Raw genomic sequence first — 5784 nt, 5'->3', positions numbered from 1 at the left:
TTTGGATGAGCACTTCTGCAAACTTTCTGTTTACCCTCAAATGCGGATAATAATTAAATTTGTAAGTGGTTTTAAAGATACGCGGATTAATTTGATTCAAAGCGATAGATTAAGTTAAATTGAACAAACAAAGATAAAACAGATTCAAACCGCACGAGGGGATAGTTCCAGCCTTAGTGAAAAATTTGTCCTCGATCCGGGCTCGCTATGGCCAGCATTGATGAGCAAGGTAAAGAGCTAATAACAGAGAAAATAATAATATATTGCTTTGGAATGTGTGTTACCATGTCTTTAATGAATTATCAGACCCCCTTTATATAGTAGGGGAATCCTACTCGAGGTACAACTCTATAAAAGGTAAAAAATCCTCTGATTAACTGATTGCCGATTCTTCATCGATACGTGTCAAGATCCCCGCCGTGATCCCCGACCGGTCAAGGATATAACTGCCCTCCGTTGGTCGTGCTTGATTGCCCAACAATGTTCTTCAAAGTCGTTCAAGGCTAAGACCAATTTCGAACCGTGACTCGATGAGACTTTTGCCTTGATTTCGGTCCCCTGTCATCACGTCTCGAGCTTGGCTTATTTTGTCGGAGACCGGGGTGTACCATGAGCCCGATTTTACCCGTATACAGATAGTTCCCTCGTTTCTCGGAGAGTAAATGACGAGAAACGACATGAGCTCCTGATTCTTACTTCGACATATCGCGACAGAAACGACAAAACATCTGAAACGTCTCGTCAGTCATGGCATTAAATGCATGTCAGCCGCCGGTCGGCCGTCCTTGGATGTGAAACGTCGTTGAACCCCTATAAATACGCCCTCTTCTATCCATTTTTCACTTTACACCAAATCTTCTACCTTCGTACCTTTAGGATTTCAATATTCTCTAGCATTTTTACCCCCGTTACCCAAGGTTCTTCAGTACTTTGCAAACACTTTTACCCATCTCCTACTCAAGCCAACAAGTCTGATCTTTCAACTTTCACTCTTTCTCCATCTTTTCCAAGCTTTTTCTTCCATAACAATGGCAAAAACCTCAAAATCTGTTCCTCAGAAGGATGCTCCTTCTTTCTCGCGACCGACTACTGAGGTCGAGGAGACCGTCCCATTGATGAACCGGCGGAAGAGCCCCCCTTGAAGATGTTCATCCCCGGTGGCTGTTCGGTCACCGACGACTTTAAGGTTGAGAAGCCTTCTTCTGCACAGGGTCGGTGTGAGGAGGCCTCGCGATACATCTGCTCAATTACCGAAGAGGTCCTCCCTACGGTCCGAAAAGACTGCAACTGGGCCGACAAAGATATAGTGGTTCCCTGATAACAACACGATAAAGGTCCAAGAATTACTAAAGAAAATCAAGAAACGTGCGGAAGCTAAAAGAAAATAAAGAAACAAAAAAACAACGGAAAATTAAAGATAGATTGAATTCAAGAAAGAGTTTCTTGAATTCAAGAAGTCTATTCTTGAAGTTGAATCCTAACAACAACAATTAGCTAAAAAAGAACTAATTGCCTTTGGTAGAGAATTAAAAACAAGAGATAGATTGTGAAACCGACCCTTTAGAATAACAAGAACAACAATAAGCCTAAACTTATCACTTTTCTTGAATACCTAGAAGTGATCTAAGATTTCGAAAGAGTTTAATCTTACCACCTTAAGTTGAGTCTTGAAGGTTGAAGAATAAATCTAAGAGTAGCCACACACAAGAGTGTAAGAAAAATCTCACAATTTTTATTGATAATAGTCTATAATAATCTAAAATATAAAAATAAAGAGGACACCCCTTTATATAGAGAGGGGGTCACGAAATTTCTACCTAAAAACAAGAAAATAAAGTCCTAAACTACTTTGGACAACAAGTCCAAATACATTAGGAAAAGGAAAAACACTAGGAAACAAAAATCAAGTCAATCTTGGAAAGTAACTCCAACAATCTTAGGAAAAGGAAAACATAATCTTAACTACCTAGGAAAGCAATAAATCTAGTACCAAAATATATGAAAATAAGTTAAAACCAATCTTGGATAGAATCTTGAAAGTCGCAAACCAATCATGGATAAGATCTTGGAAATCTTGAAGGCAACTTGCAAGCAACTTGGCACCAACTTGTACCCAACTTCTATCACGCCTATTGAACCTTTCTTGGGCAGCAAGTAAGTCCTTTTTATGTTATAAAAATGTGGCTTCATGTAGGACTTATTGGGCTGCAAGTTTGGACACATTTTTAGGTGCCAAATAAGTCCAATAGTGGCCTGATTTGGACCTTCTTCCGAGGATGTCTCTTGGGATCTAATCCACCTTTTCTTGGACATGAATTTGGACCATAAAATAAGTATAATACCTAGACAACTCATATCCTTTATCCTTTAGCTCTCCATCCCAATTAACAACTTCTTTATTTGCACTTGAAGTCTAATGACCTTGTTTTGCAACTCTTTAGCTTGACATCTTGTTAAAGGCCCTCTTTGAGATTCCAAAGCTTCATTCTTATCCTTGAATAGATTTGAGCTTCCTAGGATGCTATCATTCCCTTCTTCTTGAAGAAAATTCGTCCTCGAATTTCGACCTTGCAAGAAAAAGAAGTCATGCACTAGTAAATGGCATCCACTAATCTGAAAAAATAGTAGGAATAAAATAAAATAGTGACCATGTGTCCACTTAACCCAATTAAGCCTAATAGGTATAAATGCTCCTTTATAAAGCATATGGACATCATCATCCCAATAAAATTTATGCCTACTTAGAGTTGTCCAATAAAAACCTCTCTTAGATGCACTATGTAATAAAATTTGCAATGCGATCTTGTCAATAAGGTAGTCCAAACATGTGCATGCCAAAAAAATTATAAAATATTGGTCATGCATCCATTTAACACAAGTATCTCTGCCACATGTATCAAATAAGACACTCTTATGATATAGCCAAGTATCAATTATAAATCCCATGGATTCTTCTACATGTAAGTTATTCAAAGAAGCACATAAATTCTCATAAAGGTCAGAAGAACCCATAAATTCCAAAATACAAATTTCAATACATTCAAGCTCATGATTATAACTTTCCCCAATAATATTCGCAACATCAATGGATTCTACATAATTGCTCAAACTGTCACAGAAAGAGTCATAGATAGGTTCATGAAAGAGTATTTGATCACTAACGTCACAATAATCATGCATATCCTCTTTAATAGTAGCAAACACTTTTACAGGCTCACAATCAACATGCCTAGAGGAATGACTTCTCATCAAACAACAAAACTCACATTCTAGTAATTTATCACATGAAAACTTATTAGACACTTGAATAAGAGAAGAAAGAACATTTAACTCATTAGCAAGCCTCTTCTCATAAATTTCATGCCTCTTTCCACCAAGTTGGAATGCATAATCATCTATGTCATACTCAATTTCAAAAGGAAGCAAATTACTCTTGCACTTTAACTTAGATATTACAGTTAATGACTTGATATGCATCAAAATATCATCCACAAAAATTATAAAGTCACCAACATAAGAAATAAGAGTATAGTTCATTACCTCCAAAAATACCTTAGGTATTCTAGGAAGGCCAAGAATGTGAATGAACCAATTATACATATCATACTTGGACTTATTTACTAATGGAACAACATTACCTTGTATTCTTTTATGCAATGATTCCAGCTTAGCAATGGCTTTAGGAAACTCCATGTCATAAACATGTAAATAAGAATTAAAATAGTCAAAAGGTTCAATAACAAAGAATTTAACCAAGCTTTTATCTTCCACCATCCAACAAGAATTAATTTCGCCTAATTCATGTTGGAATCCAATTGGATCCTTTACCACCATTTCTCGCGCCTCACCTCTCCTTTCAAAAGGTCTTTCAACACGTGGCTGCACAAAATCACAAGAACTAAAACAAGAATGAGTTAATGGGTTAGGAAGTAAAGAAATTTTATTCTTGCTTACACTCTCTTTGGCTTTTATCACAAAACTAACTTTTCCCTCACCCTTAGCCTCTTTTCTCTCACTAAAGTTTTTTTCTTCTTCTTTACTCAAACTCTCTTGTTTTTCTCTCTCTACCTCAAAGACTTTTCTTATCTCATTGCCTTCTCTCTTTTCTTTTCCCTCAAGTCACTCTTTTTCTCAATTGACATCACATTCTCTTCACTCAATACAATCTCTCCTTTTTCCTCTCTTGGGATGTCAACATGCATTCCCTTACTCTTCTCATTCTTTTCTCTCTCATATTTTTCCATATTCTCTTTAACAGTCTTTTCATCTTCATAAATTTGTGAGGGAGTCAAAGGTCTAAGAATAAGTTTCTTCCCGTTAACCTCAAAAGAGTATCTATTTTTTTTCATGTTATATGAAGCTCTTCTATAGGTATACCATGGCTTTCCCAACAAGATATGATAATTATTCATGGGAATCACATCACACCAGATCGCATCCTCATACCTTCCAATAGAGAATAGTAATAACACTCTTTTATCTACCTTTACTCCTCTCAACATGTAGGGTTCAATATGCTCAACACAAGGCAAGTTCAATTTTTCAACCATATAAGTGCTAATTGAGTTATAGCCAAACTCTTTGTCAATTCTAAGGGCACAAATCGCAGACATCACTTTAGCTCTTGTTTGAAAAATAATTTTACCATTGTCTTCCTTCCATTCAGTATACTGTAAGTTCGACTTTTCAAGTTGTTGAGTCATAGCTCGCCTCCTTTCACTATAACTACCTGTTTGAAACATCTTGAACAAAGATTAGAAGAATTATGTATCTCTCAAATTTTGGCTTTTTCCTCTAATGTTCTCGCCTCTCTTGCCTTTTTCCACTCAAAGCAACTCTTGGTCGTTAAACTTTAGATTTATTAATAAACCTTACTAGTCACAACCCTTAGTGATAAGAATGTGGAGTTAGAAAAAGAAAAGGAAAGTGAAGGACCAAACCTTGGAAGAATAGGAACTGGTTATGTAGAAAAAATAAGGAAAGAATTTAGGAAACCCAAAACCCACAAGAATAAGGAAAGAAGTTACCTTAATCTTCAAGAACTAGGATCCCCTCTTCTTGTTTCCTTTCTTGACTTGGAAACCAAATAACACTGGGATTCTACACATAATAATGAGCCATAATGCTTTTCTTTTGGCTGATTTTTGTTTTTTTTGGGGTGTTTTATTTTGTTTTGTTTTGTTTTGCTCAAGAACCTCCCAAGATTATCAAGATTGAAATCTTGATTAGCCTATTCTTTGATACCACTTGATAACAACACGATAAAGGTCCAAGAATTACTAAAGAAAATCAAGAAACGTGCGGAAGCTAAAAGAAAATAAAGAAACAAAAAAACAACGGAAAATTAAAGATAGATTGAATTCAAGAAAGAGTTTCTTGAATTCAAGAAGTCTATTCTTGAAGTTGAATCCTAACAACAACAATTAGCTAACAAAGAACTAATTGCCTTTGGTAGAGAATTAAAAACAAGAGATAGATTGTGAAACCGACCCTTTAGAATAACAAGAACAACAATAAGCCTAAACTTATCACTTTTCTTGAATACCTAGAAGTGATCTAAGATTTCGAAAGAGTTTAATCTTACCACCTTAAGTTGAGTCTTGAAGGTTGAAGAATAAATCCAAGAGTAGCCACACACAAGAGTGCAAGAAAAATCTCACAATTTTTATTGATAATAGTCTATAATAATCTAAAATATAAAAATAAAGAGGACACCCCTTTATATAGAGAGGGGGTCACGAAATTTCTACCTAAAAATAAGGAAATAAAGTCCCAAACTACTTT

Source organism: Nicotiana tabacum, chromosome 23 (genome assembly GCF_000715075.1).
Source record: "Nicotiana tabacum cultivar K326 chromosome 23, ASM71507v2, whole genome shotgun sequence".
NCBI lineage: Eukaryota > Viridiplantae > Streptophyta > Magnoliopsida > Solanales > Solanaceae > Nicotiana > Nicotiana tabacum.
This window is presented reverse-complemented; position numbering follows the sequence as displayed.